General features: G+C 42.0%; 1 protein-coding gene across 38 annotated transcripts in view; it reads right to left on the bottom strand.

Moving 5' to 3' along the window:
- The window catches only part of celf4 (CUGBP, Elav-like family member 4), a 1,224,602-nt gene that overhangs the window by 889,756 nt on the left and 317,897 nt on the right, over positions 1 to 16,949 (bottom strand). The window lies entirely within an intron of this gene.

Here is a 16,949-nt window from a genome sequence, read left to right as displayed (position 1 = left end):
GCCAACCAGAATGGGATCCCTTTATTCCCACTCTCTGTTTCCTGCCAATCAACCAATGCTCTATCTACATATGTAACTTTCCCATAATTCCATGTGCTTTTATCTTGTTTAACAGCCTCATGTGCGGTACCTTGTCAAAGGCCTTCTGAAAATTCAAATACACAACATCCACTGCATCTCCCTTGTCTAGCCTACTTGTAATTTCCTCAAAAACTTGCACTAGGTTTGTCAGGCAGAATTTTCCTTTAAGGAAACCATGCTGAGTTCTGCCTATCTTGTCATATGCCTCCAGGTACTCTGTAACCTCATCCTTGACAATCGACTCCAACAACTTCTCAACCACCAATGCCAAGCTAACAGGTCTATAATTTCCTTTTTGCTTCTTTGTCCCCTTCTTAAATAGCGGAGTGACATTTGCAATCTTCCAGTCCTCCGGAACCATGCCAGAATCTACCGACTTTTGGATAATCTATCGATTATCGCTAATGCATCCACAATTTCCACTGCTACTTCCTTCAGAACACGAGGGTGCATTCCATCTGGTCCTGGAGATTTATCTACCCTTAGACTATTCAGTTTCCTGAGTACTTTCTCTGTCGTAATTGTGACTGCGCATATTTCTCTTCCCTGACACCCTTGAATATCCGGTATATTGCTGATGTCTTCCTCAGTGCAGACTGATGTAAAATACTCATTCAGTTCCTCTGCCATCTCCTTATCTCCCATTACAATTTCTCCAGCATCATTTTCTATCGGTCCTATATCTACTCTCACCTGTCTTTTACTCTTTATATACTTGAAAAAGCTTTTAGTATCCTCTTTGATATTATTTGCTAGCTTCCTTTCGTAGTTCATCTTTTCCCTCTTAATGACCTTCTAGTTTCCTTTTGTAAGCTTTTAAAAAATTCCCAATCCTCTGTCTTCCCACTAATTTTTGCTTCCTTGTATGTCCTCTGCTTTGCTTTTACTTTGCCTTTGACTTCTCTTGTCAGCCATGGTTGCATCCTTTTTCCATTCGAAAATTTCTTCTTCTTTGGAATATATCTGTGTTGCACCTTCCTCACTTCTCGCATAAACTCCAGCCACTGCTGCTCTGCTATCCTTCCCGCTAGTGTCCCTTTCCAGTCAACCTTGGCCAGTTCCTCTCTCATGCCACTGTAATTTCCTTTACTCCACTGAAATACCAACACATCTGATTTCGGCTTCTCTTTCTCAAATTTCACAGTGAACTCAATCATGTTGTGATCACTGCCTCCTAAGGTCTCCTTCACTTCCATCTCTCTAATCACCTCTGGTTCATTACACAATACCCAATCCAGCACAGCCAATCCCCCAGTGGGTTCAACAACAAGCTGTTCTAGAAAGCCATCTCGTAGACATTCTACAAAATCTCTCTCCTGAGATCCAGTGCCGACCTAATTTTCCCAATGCACTCACATGCTAAAATCCCCACAATTATCATAACACTGCCCTTCCGGCAAGCCTCTTCTATTTCCTGTTTTAATTTGTAGTCAATAGACAACAGACAATAGGTGCAGAAGTAGACCATTCGGCCCCTCGAGTCTGCACCGCCATTCTGAGATCATGGCTGATCATTCACTATCAATACCCAGTCCCTGCCTTGTCCCCATATCCCTTGATTCCCCTATCCATCAGATATCTTTCTAGCTCCTTCTTGAAAGCATCCAGAGAATTGGCCTCCACCATCTTCCGAGGCAGTGCATTCCACACCTCCACAACTCTCTGGGAGAAGAAGCTCTTCCTCAACTCTGTTTTAAATAACTGACCTCTTATTCTCAATCCATGCCCTCTGGTACTGGACTCTCCCAACATCTGGAACACATTTCCTGCCTCAATCCTATCAAATCCTTTAATTATCTTAAATGTTTCAATCAGATCCCCTCTCAATCTCCTCAATTCCAGTGTGTACAAGCCCAATCTCTCCAATCTCTCTGCGTAAGACAGCCCTGCCATCCCAGGAATCAACCTAGTGAATCTACGCTGCACTTCCTCAATTGCCAGAATGTCCTTCCTCAAACCTGGAGACCAAAACTGTACACAATATTCCAGGTGTGGTCTCACCAGGGCCCTGTACAAATGGAAAAGGACATCCTTGCTCTTGTACTCAATTCCCCTTGTAATAAAGGCCAACATTCCATTTGCCCTCTTCATTGCCTGTTGCACTTGCTCATTCACCTTCATTGACTGATGAACTATGACTCCTAGGTCTCTTTGCATTTCTCCCTTACCTAACTCTACACCGTTCAGACAATACTCTGCCCTCTTGTTCCTGTTTCCAAAGTGGATAACTTCACATTTATTCACATTGAATGACATCTGCCAAGTATCTGCCCACTCACCCAGCCTATCCAAGTCTCCCTGTATTCTCCTAACGTCCTCTTCGCATGTCACACTGCCACCCAGTTTAGTATCGTCAGCAAACTTGCTGATATAGTTTTCAATGCCCTCATCTAAATCGTTGACATAAATCGTAAAGAGCTGTGGTCCCAATACAGAGCCCTGTGGTACCCCACTAGTCACCTCCAGCCAGTCCGAGAAACACCCATTCACTGCTGCCCTTTGCTTTCTATCTGCCAACCAGTTTTCTATCCATGTTGAAACCCTGCCCCCTATGCCATGAGCTCTGATTTTACTCACCAATCTCCTATGTGGCACCTTATCGAATGACTTCTGAAAATCTAGGTACACAACATCCACTGGCTTACCCTCATCTATCATCCCTGATACACCCTCAAAAAACTCCAACAGATTAGTCAAGCATGATTTGCCCTTGGTAAATCTATGCTGGCTCGGCCTAATCCTATTACTGCCATCAAGATGTGCCACTATTTCGTCCTTAATAATGGACTCAAGCATCTTCCCCACGACTGACGTTAGGCTAACAGGGCGATAGTTCTCTGTTTTCTCCTTCCCTCCCTTTTTGAAAAGTGGGATAACATTAGCCACTCTCCAATCTTCAGGAACTGATCCTGAATCTAAGGAACATTGGAAAATGATTACCAATGCATCCGCAATTTCCTGAGCCACCTCTTTTAGAACCCTCGGATGCAGACCATCTGGACCCGGGGATTTATTAGCCTTCAGTCCTACCAGTCTACTCATCACAGTTTCTTTCCTAATGTCAATCTGTCTCAATTCCTCTGATATCTTATGACCCTGGCCCATCCATACATCTGGGAGATTGCTTGTGTCCTCCCTGGTGAAAGATCTAAAGTATGCATTAAATTCTGTTGCCATTTCCGTGTTTCCCATAACAATTTCTCCCAATTCATTCTTCAAGGGGCCAACATTGTTCTTAACTATCTTCTTTCTCTTCACATAGCTAAAAAAGCTTTTGCTATCCCCTTTTATATTCCTGGCTAGACTGAGCTCATACCTGATTTTTTCTCTCTGTATTGCTTTTTTAGTTAAGATCTGCTGTTCCTTAAAACTTTCCCAATCATCTGTATTCCCACTCATCCTAGCCTTGTCATACTTCTTCTTCTTTAATGCTATACAATCTCTGACTTCCTTTGTCAACCACTGTGGCCCCTTCCCCCTCTTTGAATCCTTCCTTCTCATTGGAATAATGCTTTTGCATCTTTTGTATTATGCCCAAGAATAACAGCCACTGCTGATCCACTGTCTTTCCTGCCAGGGCATCCACCCATTTAACTTTGACCAGCTCTTCCCTCAGGGCTCTGTAGTCTTCTTTATTTATTTGCAACACTGACACCTCTGATCTGCCCTTATCCCTCTCAAATTGTAGATAAAAACTTATCATGTTATGATCACTACTTCCTAATGGCTCCTTTACTTCAAGATCACTTATCAATTCCTGTTCATTACACATCACCAAGTTCAAAATAGCCTCGTTCCTGGTTGGCTCAAGCACAAGCTGTTCCAAAAATACATCCCTTAGACACTCCACAAACTCCCTATCCTGGGGTCCAGCACCTACCTGATTCTCCCAGTCCACCTGCATGTTGAAATCTCCCATAACGACTGCATTACCTTTAGCACATGCCAATGTTAACTCCCTAATCAACTTGTACCCAATATCCACGCTACTGTTTGGGGGCCTGTATACAACACCCACTAGGGTCTTTTTACCCTTACTGTTCCTCAGCTCAATCCACACAGACTCTACTTCCCCTGTTCCCAAGTCACCTCTTGCTAAGGACTGAATCTCATTCCTCACCAACAGGGCCACCCCACCCCCTCTTCCCATATTTCTGTCTCTACGATAGCACATATACCCTGGTACACTCAATTCCCAGGCCTGATCCCCTTGCAGCCATGTCTCCGTTATCCCAACAATATCGTAGTTCCCCATTTTCATCTGAGCTTCAAGCACATCTGTCTTATTTCTGACACTACGCGCATTCAAGTATAGAATTCTTAGCCCATTCCTCCTCTCTTTGCTTAAAACACTGTCTATTGTACCTAACCCAGCTCCTTGAACTTCCATCGAGCTAATTGCACCTTGAATTTTGATGACCTTTTCTAGATCACCCAAACCTTCTACACATTTAACCCCATGCTCCTTCTGACCATCCCTCTGTACATGTAACTTTTCCAACACATGTTCTGTCTCACCTTTCTCCTTTACACAATTAATATTTGGGAAACGTGTATTCCCCACCTGTCCCTTATCCTTCATCATATCATCTTCTCTTGTAATCTGGATCCCTGCCCCCTGCACATTTAGTTTAAACCCCCCCGAGCAGCACTGGCAAGCATTCCTGCAAGAATGTTAGTACCCCTCCAGTTCAGATGTAGACCGTCCCTTCGAAACAGATCCCAATGTCCCTGGAACAAAGACCAATTATCCAAAAACCTGAACCCTTCCTTCCTGCACCATGCTCTCAGCCTCGTATTAATGTGCATAATCATGCTATTTTTTGCCTCACTCACACGTGGCACAGGTAGCAATCCCGAGATTGTCACCCTGGAGGTCCTGCCTTTCAGCATCACTCCTAACTCCCTGAACTCTCTAAGCAGGACCCCCTCACTCACCTTACCTACATCGTTGATCCCTACATGGACCACTACATCTGGGTTCATGCCCTCGTTCTCAAGAATAGCCTGCACCCGATCTGAGATGTCCTGGACTCTGGCACCAGGGAGGCAATTTACCATCCGAGACTCCCGATCTGCCCCACAAAATCTCCTATCTGCCCCCCTGACTATAGAATCCCCTAAAACTATCGCTCTCTTCTCTTCTCAGTCCACATCACTGCAGCTGTTTGGAGGCCTGTAGATAACTACCATCAGGGTCCTTTTACCTCTGCGATTTCTTAGCTCAACCCATAAAGATTCTGTACCTTCCAATCCTATGTCAACTCTTTCTAATGATTTAAATAATTTTTTACCATTAAAGCCACGCCACCCCCTCTACCTACATGCCTATCCTTCCGATACACCGTGTATCCTTGGACGTTCAGCTCCCAGAGACATGCATCCATTAGCCACGTCTCAGTGATGGTCACAATATCATACCCGCCAATTTGTATTTGTACAACAAGATCATCCACCTTATTCCTTATGCCGCTTGCATTTAAGTATAACATCTTAAGTCCAGTATTTGTATTGGCAGCATCCTGAGCAGCTGCATTACTGCCTGGTTTGGAAATTCCACCATCTCGGATCGCAAGACCCTGCAGCGGATAGTGAGGTCAGCTGAGAAGATCATCCGGGTCTGTCTTCCCGCCATCACAGACATTTACACTACACACTGGATCCACAAAGGAAATAGCATTTTGAAGGACCCCATGCACCCCTCATACAATCTCTTCTCCCTTCTGCTGTCTGGGAAAAGGCTCCGAAGCATTCGGGCTCTTACGACCAGACTATGTAACAGTTTCTTCCCCCAAACTATCAGACTCCTCAATACCCAGAGCCTGGACTGACACCTTGCCCTATTGTCCTGTTTATTATTTATTGTAATGCCTGCACTGTTTTTGTGCACTTTAAGCAGTCCTGTGTAGGTCTGTAGTCTAGTGTAGCTCCATCACCTGCCTGTCCTTCCTGACATCCTTACTGCTCACTAAGTTAGATCCATTTCTGTTTTCCCTCTCCTCTGCTCCATCATTCCAGTTCCCATCCCCCTGCCAAATTGGTTTAAACCCTCCCTAACAGCTCTATTAAACCTTCCTGCCAGGATATTGGTCCCCCTAGGATTCAAGTGTAACCCGTCCTTTTTGTACAGGTCTCACACCTGCCCCAAAAGAGTCCCAATGATCCAGAAACTTGAATCCCTACCCCCGTTCCAATCCCTCAGCCACACATTTATCCTCCACCTCATTCCATTCCTACTTGCACTGTCGTGTGGCACAGGCAGTAATCCCAAGATTACTACCTTTGCAGTCCTTCTTCTCAACTGCTTTCCTAACTCCCTATATTCTCCTTTCAGGACCGCTTCCCTTTTCCTACCTATGTCATTGGTACCTACATGTACCATGACCTCTGGCTCCTCACCCTCCTACTTCAGGATATCTTGGACTCGATCAGAAACATCCTGGACCCTGGCACCAGGGAGGCAAGCTACCATCTGGGTCTCCCGATTGCATCCACAGAATTGCCTATTTGACCCCTAACTATCGAGACCCTTATTACTACTGCCTTCCGCTTCCTTTCCCTATCCTTCTGAGCTACAGGGCCGGACTCTGTGTCGGAGGCACAGCCACTGTTGCTTGCCCCAGGTAGGCTGTCCCCCCAACAGTACTCAAACAGGAGTACTTATTGTCAAGGGGTACAGCCAGTGGGGTACTCTCTAGTACCTGACTCTTCCCCTTCCCCCTCCTAACTGTGACCCACCTGTCTGCCTCCCATGACCCCAGTGTGAGCACCTGCCTGTAACTCCTCTCTAACAGCTCCTCACTCTCCCTGACCAGACGAAGGTAATCGAGCTGCAGCTCCAGTTCCCTAACTTGGTCCCTTAGGAGCTGCAGTTCTGCGCATTTGGCGCAGATGTGGAAGTCTGGGAGGCTAGGAGACTCCAGGACCTCCCTCATCCGACACTGAGAACAATGAGCTGCCCTCACACTCATACTTCCCCTTTCTTCAAATAACAGGAAAAACTGAAACCTAAACCTACCTTGCCTCGCCTGCTTCCGCCTAAGCCCGTTGAGCCAAAGCCCTTAAGCCTTCGCTCTGCTCCAGGCTCACTCCGCTGTCCGCAAACGACGCTGCCCGCTGTTTAAGGCTGTGTCCTTTTTAAAATCTTCCCTGCTTCACTACCCGCAGTCCCGCCTCTCTTAACTCCGATGAGAATAAGAAAAAGTCAAAATGGCTCCCGCCGCACTCCAGTTCTGATCCTCTGACTTCCTTCTCCAAACCCTTCTCTCCCACTTAGGCACATGGATGAAGAGAAATAGAGGGCTATCTAACAGTCTCTTAAATGTCCCTAATGTATCTGCCTTTACCACCATACCTGGCAGCATGTTCTATACCCCACCACTCTCTGTAAAAATCACCTTAAAATTATGCCCTCTTGTTCTAGGTATTTCCATCATGGGGAAAATCACTGGCTGTCCACTCTATCTATGCTCCTTATCAGTTTTTTAAGATTTTATTTTGCATTGCAGCAGGCAACAGGTACTTCAGGCTGAGTGAGCTCACCCTACTCAATTACACCCATATGACAGCAACTATATTTCATTAGGAGTTTGAAGAGATTTGGATTGTCACCTAAGACACTCAAAAACTTCTACAGGCTGCATCACCATCTGGTACTGAATGAGGGTTGGGTGTGTGGAGGGGGGGGAGTGGTTGTTACTGCACAGGTTTGAAAGAAGTTACAGAAAGTTGTAAGATTAGTCAGTTCCATCTTGGGTACGAGCCTCCGTAGTACCCAAGACAGCAAGGAGTGATGCCTCAGAAAGTCAGCAACCATTATTAGAGAACCCTACCATCCAGGACGTGCTCTCTACTCATTGATACCATCAGAAAGGAGGTACAGAAGCCTGAGGGCACACACACAATGATTCAGGAACAGCTTCTTCCCCTCTCCCATCAGATTTCTAAATGGATTGAACCCATGAACACTACCTCACTTATTCTACATTATTTCTGTTTTTGCACTATTTTAATTTAACTATTTTAAAAATATATATAAATATATACTATATCTGTGTATATATAAATATATACTATATCTGTGTATATATATATACACACACACTGTAATTGATTTACTTATTTTTTTCTATCATATATTACTTTGTACTGCTGCTGCTGCTAAGTTAACAAATTTCATGACATCTGCCATGATATTAATCCTGATTCTGATACTGATGATTTAACCGAATAACCTATACGTCTTTGGACTGTGGGAACTAATTGGAGCACTCAGAGGAAACCCACATGATTACAGGGAGAACATATAAACTTATTGTAAGCAGTGATGGGAATTGAACCCAGCTGCAGGTGCTGTCATAGAGTTACACTGATCCCTAAGCTGCTGTGCCAACCTTCTATCAAGTCATCTCTCATCTTTTCTTCACACCAAAGAGAAAAACTCTAATTTGCTTAAACTATCTCATAAAACATACTCTTTAATCTAGACAGCATCCTGGTAAATCCTGCTAAGAATTAGCAGTGGGTCTAATATTGTTTATTATTTGTATAACAAAACTGAATGTGTGAAATCAGAAGTGTGGTATTTATTTAAAATTAACTGGGAAACAGAAGAGGATTTTCAAAATGTGCAAGGTTAAGTTGCTGTGGTTCAGAGGACAGCAACAAAATGCAAGATATTGACAAACTTAGAGAATGGGCAGGAAATTAGTAAATAAAACTATGAGAAAAGTGACGCATTCCTGCAGTCTTCTTATTGCTTGGATAATAAATGTCAGTATTTCAGAAGCAGAAGGGTCTGGGGTGTTGAATCTGTGGAATTCATTGTTGCTGATGGCTTGGAGCCCAACTCATTGGTATATTTAAGGCAGAGATTGATAGGTTCTTTACTAGTAAGAGCATCAATGATTATGGGGAAAAGGCAGGAGAATTGGTTTGATGGAGATAATAAATCAGCCATGATGGAATGCAGAGCAGACTCGATGGGGTGTATGGCCTAATTCTATCCCTGTGTCTTATAATATATGGGTACCCACAGTACAAAAAGTAGCGATTCAGATTTACAGAAGTAAGAAAGAGTAAACATGGACTGGACTTCATTTCCACAGGGGTAGAATAGAATTAGCTGAAATTATTTAGAACCTTCACTAGATAACACTTGGAATGTTGCAAGTGGTTCTGGTCTCCATTTTATGTAAAAAGGATAAACCATTACTGCAGAAGATGCAACAAAATGTTTTCTGGAATGATATAACAAAAAAAAAGGGAGATTATGCCTATTAGGCAAGATAGAACAGCCTCTCTCTTGGAAAGGGAGACTGAACAGTAACCTGACAGAGTATTTTAAGATTATGGAAAGGGTTGATAATGTAGACAGAGACATGCTTCCACTGCAGCTGTGACTAAAACTAGAGGCTGGAAATATAAGATAATCATTGATAAACCCAACAGGGGATATTCAGGAGAAATGTCCTCACCCAGAGGGGAACTTGCTGCCATGATTAGCAGTTAAGACAAATAGCATAGATGTGTTTAAGGGGAAGCCAGATTAAAACATGAGGGAGAATGGAACAGAAGGATTTGTTAATTGGATTAACTGAAGAGAGGTGGCAGAGGGAGGAGGGGGAACCTTGTGTGAAACATAAATACCTGTTGGACTCAATAATCTGTTTCTGTGCAAAGATAAAAGTAACTATGTAAATCAAGTCATTACTTGAATAATTTCTGCCCTCTTTTACTTAGTCTGGAAAGCAGTAGTTGGAGGGATTTGACTCGGGGAATGATATTTGTAATTAAACCACAAGCCTCATGAGTAAAATAAAAGCAGACTTGAAATGTAATTTATAGCTTCAAAAAATCTGCTGACAACAATTTTAATCAAGTTATTTATAAATACCCAAGATATTTCTACATATGTCAAGTTTTCTTTTCTTTGAATTAATTCATTATTTAATTTAATTTTTTTTTCTCTCTGTTAAGTTTGCTGTATTGCAGATCCCTTGATGAAAGAATGTTCAGACCAACAGGAGTTTGTGAGAGTTCCTCCACTGAGACAGTGTGATAGAGTGAATCATCCTCTGCATGGAAAAAAGCTCTCCTCAAATCCCCTCCTCTAAATCTCCTACTCCTTACCTTAAACCTATACCATTTGGTTATAGACAGCTGTGCTAAGAGGAAAAATTTCCCATCATCTATCCTTTCCTGATCCCTCATAATTTTGTATCCCTTAATCAGGTCTGCAGACCCTGCAGTCTCCTCCCTTTCCCCTCAAACACCCAAGCTTTTTTGACTCAGTGGAAAACTTACTTGGACTTTCCCTATAGCTGTAACGTCTCTCTGCATCCCCTCAAATACAACAGCATCCTTAATAGAGTGTGGTGACCAGAGCTACACTCTGTACTCCTGCCAGCTAATGTCTTATATAGTTGTACCATAGACTTTCTGCTTTTATATTCTATTGCCTCACTAATGAAGTACCTTATCTTACCTTACCTTATCTAATGAACTACCTTATCTGGCAGTGCTGTTGGATTTAGAGTTGTTTGGACATGTAAATGTCAAAGTCACTCTGTTTCTCTATACCTCCTGGAGATCTAATGTACATTCTGCATATAATAGTCTTATTAGTAAAATATATCATTTCACAGAATTACTCTATTTAGCATAGTTCTGCCCACCTGACCATTTAATTAATATTGTTTAGTGGCTGATGACTATTTCTTCAGTATTGACAAACCATCAGTCTTCATGTCATCACCAAACAATAATCATACAGAACACTCAAAAATGCTGGAGCAACTCAGGAAGCCAGGTAGAATCTATATAGAGGAATTACAGGTTGCCGTTTTGGGCCAAGTGGCCTCACCATAACTTGGAAGGAAGCTAGAAAATGAAGGTGGGAGGAGGGGAAGCAGCACAAGCTGACTGATCAAAGGTAAAAGCAGGTGAGGGGGAAGGTGAGTTGGGGACAAGTGATGAAGTGAGAAGCTGGGAGGTGATAGGTGGAAAAGGTGAAGGACTGAAGCAGGAGGAATCTGACAGGAGGGGAGAATGGACCACAGGAGAAAAGGAAGGGGAAGGGGCAGGTGAGGAGAAAAGAAGCAAGAATGGGGAATGGAAAAATAGTGAAGGGGGAGGGGGAGAAATTATCAGAAATTAGAGAAATCTGGGAAACATTCACAGAGCAAAAGATTTCAATGGCATATTAAAAATGACTAGTGATAACATTTACTTAACTCAGTAATCCTGCAAACTGCTGGGCTTTTTCAGGATATACTACTGACATCAAAAGGTAAAGATTTGGTACTGCAGCAGAATATTTCTCTGAAAACACATTTTGAATATAGCCAATGCATTTATTATTCTACAGCATAAATAAAATCCTCACACATTTCCAAAGGATCATCCACTAGATTTCAAATGTAGAGCAGAAGACACACCAATCAGATTTGCTGATAATTAGCAAGTATGCCCATACTTGTTACAGGTACTCTGCAAATACATACAGCTAGGGTGCCTAAGACTTTTGCACAGTACTGTATTTGTCAACACGGAGTGGAAAGAATATTTATAAATCGGGTGGGAGCACAGATGTTGAGAATGGCAAGGGTGGAGCGCAGCAGGACAGGTGGCAGAGAAGGGGTGCCAGGGGAAGAGGGGAGGGTAGAGTGGATGCAGATACACCCAGCCCTGAGACAGCAGCCAAAGTCATTTAATTCCAAACAACTGGTATATTGATCATTACAGAATGTCTCTCTGGTCCTTCCCTCTCCCTTCCCATTTTCCCAGCCATGATTCCCTTCTCCCTGCCCCCTTCCCTCTCTCAGTCCACAATGGAGACCCATATCAGAATTAAGTTTATCATCACTCACATAGGTCATGAAATTTGATTTTTTTTTTGTGACTGCAGTACACACATAAAAGTTCTTTAGTACTGTGTAAAAGCACCCTAGCTATATATACATGCCTAAGACTTCTGCACTGTACTGTACATCGGTATTTGAAGATCGCTTTCTATAGATCCTATGTTATGTGGACATCTGAAGAGAGAAAGACTTTCTGACAACAATAATTACACCTGATTTTAAGAACATGAACTCTAGAAATGCTCCTCTAAAACTATCATTAAGGAGATTCTTTAAAACGTACCATCTTAGCTAGATTTTTATTCATTTGTTCTCATGTTTCTGCCATATTTTGTTGCATAATGTGTTTTTGAAGCACATTGATTTTTTTAAAATCATGGTCAAGTTAATACACTCAGTGGTCACTATATCAGGTACACTTGTTCACTAATGTAAATAACTGATCAGCCAATTACATGGCAGCAACTCAATGCATAAAAGCATGCAGACGTGGCCAAGAGGCTCAGTTGTTGTTCAGACCAAACATCAGAATGGGAAGAAATGTGATCTAAGAGACTTTGACAGTGGAATGATTGTTGGTGCCTGCCAAAGTGGTTTGAGTATCTCAGAAACTGCTGATCTCCTGGGATTTTCATACACAACCAATCTCCAGAGTTTACAACGAATGGTACAATAATCAAAAAGCATCCAGACAGTGGCAGTTCTGTGGGTAAACATACCTTGTTAATCAGAGCGTTCAGCTGACAGGAGGGTGACAGTAACTCAAATAACCACATGTTATAATGGGGGTGTGCAGAAGAGCATCTCTGAATGCAGAGCACTTCACATCTTGAAGAGAGTATGCTACAGCAAGAGAAAATCACAAACATACACTCAGTGGCCACTTTATTAGATATAGAAGGTACCTAATAAAGTGGCCACAGCGTGTATAATTTCCTGTGTGCTTCCACGGCTAATATTAATAATGGAAAAATAAAATCAGTTTACGAGATCATGGGTTCTCATTATATTTCCTCTGCTGAGGATCTAAAATTGACAAGTTGCAAATAATAGTTACTACCCATTTTCCACAATACCAAAAGTTAGTTACAATGCCTTAACATTTTATAAGAGATGCCTGCTCACTTTGTATCTTACAGGAATAGACCGGGTGCTAGTTAGATCACCTCCATTCTGAATTTTTAATTCAGTAGCTTGACATGCAACTATTCAGAGTATCAAAGTAGAACCAAAGAAGACATTTCCAGCCATGACAATATTAACCTCTCAATTTCTTTGCCAAATTGCTGTTAAGAATTATTTGTTTCATTTGGCTGTATTTATGGGTATTTATGTATGGTTGAATGACAATTAAATTTGAACTTGAGTGTGTCCTCTAGGACAAGAGGGCACAGCCTCAGGATTGAGAGGTGTCCTTTCAAAACAGAGATGCAGAGACATTTCTTTAGCCAAAGCGCTGTGAATTTGTGGAATTTGTTGCCACATGTAGCTGTGGAGGCCAGGTTGTTGGGTGCATTTAAGGCAGAGATTGATAGGTTCTTAATTGGACATGGCATCAAAGGTTATGGGAAGAAGGCCGGGAATGGGGTTGAAGAGGAGATAAGAAAAAAAGGATCATCCATGAATGAATGGCAGAGCAGATTTGATGGGCCAGATGGTATAATTCTGTTCTTATGTCTTATGGTCTTGTGATAAATGCATGTAATATTTTCTGCTAAGAATTTCTAAGTACTATTTATCAGGGTCAACACAGTCCATCCTAGAGCAAAGTTTCATTGATTCTATTATGGACATGGAGTATGCCCACAAGAAAATGAATCTCAAGGTTGTATATGGTGACATATATGTACTTTGAAGATAAATTTACTTTGAACTTTAATTTTATGTTCTTAATTAGATCATGACATTTTCTGAAATAGAGTAACAAGCTACAGCAGCAATTTACTTGTGCCTGAGTTGAATTGAATGTGAACAAACAGCCTGCTGAAGGCCCTACACTTTATTCATTTACTTTTTGAAGAGATTTTGTTATTTAAAAGTTAATGTTTGAAGCCTTGTGCATCATTTATGTGCATTATATAATTATAAGGTAGGTAGGTTGACCAGAGCAGTTTCTCAATAGTAACTCAAATCAGATATAAAAGATGAAAGGCTCCATGGGAGAAAAAAAATAAATATTTCTTTGAGCTAGTCTCATAGTTACACACCATTCAGAACGGCTTTAGCTTAGAAAGCTCATGATATCTATACTCCTCAACAAAGTTGGAATATGTTGATAAATTACGGAGACATTTCATGAAAATTTTACAAAATCTGTGCAAAGAGTTGAGAAAGTATTAGCAGAGTTGATAAACGTGCTTACGAGACACTTGACACTGAACTTATTTAATCTGATTCTAAAATTCACTTTATGTAGGGTTGATTCCAATGTCCATTCATCCCTCCCTCCTAATCTCCCTCCTGGTAGATATTTCTGCAAGTGACTGAAATGCTACACCTGCCCATTCATCTTCTCCCTTACCTCCATTCAGGACTCTAAACACTCCTTCTAGGTGAGGCAACACTCCTGTTGTGTTTGCCTGTTGAATAAAGTGCTCCCGATGTGACCTGTTCTTCACTGCAGAGACCGGGCTGTGTCGATGAACACCTCCTCTCTATGCACCAAAACCAGAATTTCCTGGTGGGCAGCCATTTTAATTCCTATTCCCGTTCCGATTCCGATGTGTCAGTCCATGGAATCCTCTTCTGCCATGATGAGGAGAAGCAATTACCTCATATTCCATCTAGGTAGCCTCCATCCTGATGGCATGAGTATCCACTTCTCCAACTTCCAGTTATTTTTCTTCCTCTCTCTTCCTTCTTCTTCAAGTCCCTATTTGGGCCCCCCCTTATTTATTTTCCTCACCTACCTATCATCTCCTCCTGGTGCCCCTCCTCATTCATTTTTGCCTTTGATCCACTCTCTACTCCTATCAGATTTTTTGCATCCCTTTACCAATTACACCTATCACCTCCCAGCTTGATTCATCCCTCCTCCCTCACTCACCTGACTTCACCTATCACTTTCCAGCTTGTAGTCTCTCTACCGGCCTTCTTATTTTAACGTCTTCTGCTTTCCTGTTTAGTCTTGATGAAGGGTCCTGACCCAAAACTTTGACGGTTTATACCTCTCCAGCAATTTGCGGAGGAGATTTTAGGTGAGTTTGCTTATGTTACTGGAAGCTTTCCTCCTATGACCGACTAATTAACCACTCTCTACACTGGTAACGTATGTGAATCTTTGCAATCATGGATATTACACTTCCCTCCACTACCCCGAGCCCACTTGTAATGGAAAACTCCTGCAAATACAATACCATCTCCTTTGTTTTGCTCTGAACTGAGGATGTGGCCTGCAACTATGGGACAGCAATGATGACTGACTTCAAGGCTGTGAACTCACTTTTGTGAACTTCAGTTCTGAATATTATTGTTTACACGATTTGTTCTTTTTTATGCACCTTGGATGGTTGACCATCTTCTTTTGTAATGGGTTCTATTGGGTTTGTTTTGTTTTGTAGCCGACCGTAAGGAGATGAATCTCAAGATAGTACATAGTATACGTACTTTGATTATAAATGCACTTTGAACTTTGCTTTCAGCCCACTGCTGTGACTGGTGCATTTATTGCCGTCAATCAGGCAGGCAGCAAGGCAAAAAAGCTGCTGAAGTAAAACAAAAAGATATTTTGCTGTTAACTTCTAGAGCTATCTGTGTACCTGTATGCTTCTTGTCCAAAATCCCTATTTTCTCACCAACCACACATCCTGTTCCACCCCCCCCCCCCCCCCACCCTACACACTCACTCTGGCCTCTAAGTATATGTTGGGGCTGAAGAATGGGACCAGTTGATTTGCAAAGCAACTTCTAGCAGTAGGATTAATTATTCTATGTTGATACTGAATGTGGTTGAAAGCAAACATAACAGACTTTCAATTTCCTTGATAGTGCGATGTGTTTTCCAATAAGATATAATGAGCTCACCCTACAGCTGTAATAGTTGTAGATGTGCTTACTGCTGAACCATCAATACCACAAATATCCCTAAGAGAGCAAGTCAACATTACAGGCAACATCTGGCTTTTTTAGGTCCTGATATTTGTTAAGCAGAGATGTGTTGTTCAACTAGTCAGTGAGTTGATATAATGAGTCAGGCTCCACTGCTGCTCTTTAGCCTATTGATCTTAACTTGCTCTGAAGACTTGTATTCCTGACGGGGCTCAATCCAGTCTGTGCCTGTAAGCTCATATAGGCTGGGGTTTTAAATCCTGCTGGCAGACATAAACAATGATACTCTTGATCTATCAAAGATAAAGCTGATACCATCACCTAAGAGAGACAGATGGTTTTGACCATGTTACAGAAAATTCTGATCCTTTTCTCCACAACCAGAGTAACAGAACATAAAGCTTGAAATCTTTCCTTGTTTCCCTTTGGCAATTCACTACACCATCCGGGCCATGCTCTCTTCTTGCTGCTGCTATTAGGAAGGAAGTACAGAAGCCTTAGGTCTCATGCCACCAGGTTCAGGAACAGTTTTTACTCTTCAACTATCAAGCTTCTGAACCAGCGTGGATAACTTCACTCAACTTCTCTCTGACTGATTCCACAACATACTGACTCACTTTCAAGGACTCCACAACTCCTGTTCTCAGTATTACTTAATTACAATTTGTTATTATTATTTTGGAATTTCTTGCATTTGTACAGTTAGTCTTCTTTTGCTCGTTGGTTGCTTGTCAGTCTTTGTGTGCCATTTTTCATTGACTCTATTGCATTTCTTGCCCACAAGAAAATGAATCTCCGAGTAGTAATATGGTGAAATATACATTGATAATAAATTTACTTTGATCTTCAAACTTTGAATTTCTCCCCTGACAGTTTTCTTCTCCCTCTCTCCTCCCAAAGACACCAATGTCCTGCCTGCCCTTTGCTCCATGCGTTGCTGGTGTCCACTGTTGCCTT

Source organism: Hypanus sabinus, chromosome 14 (assembly GCF_030144855.1).
Source record: "Hypanus sabinus isolate sHypSab1 chromosome 14, sHypSab1.hap1, whole genome shotgun sequence".
Taxonomy (NCBI): Eukaryota; Metazoa; Chordata; class Chondrichthyes; order Myliobatiformes; family Dasyatidae; genus Hypanus; species Hypanus sabinus.
This window is presented reverse-complemented; position numbering and strand designations above follow the sequence as displayed.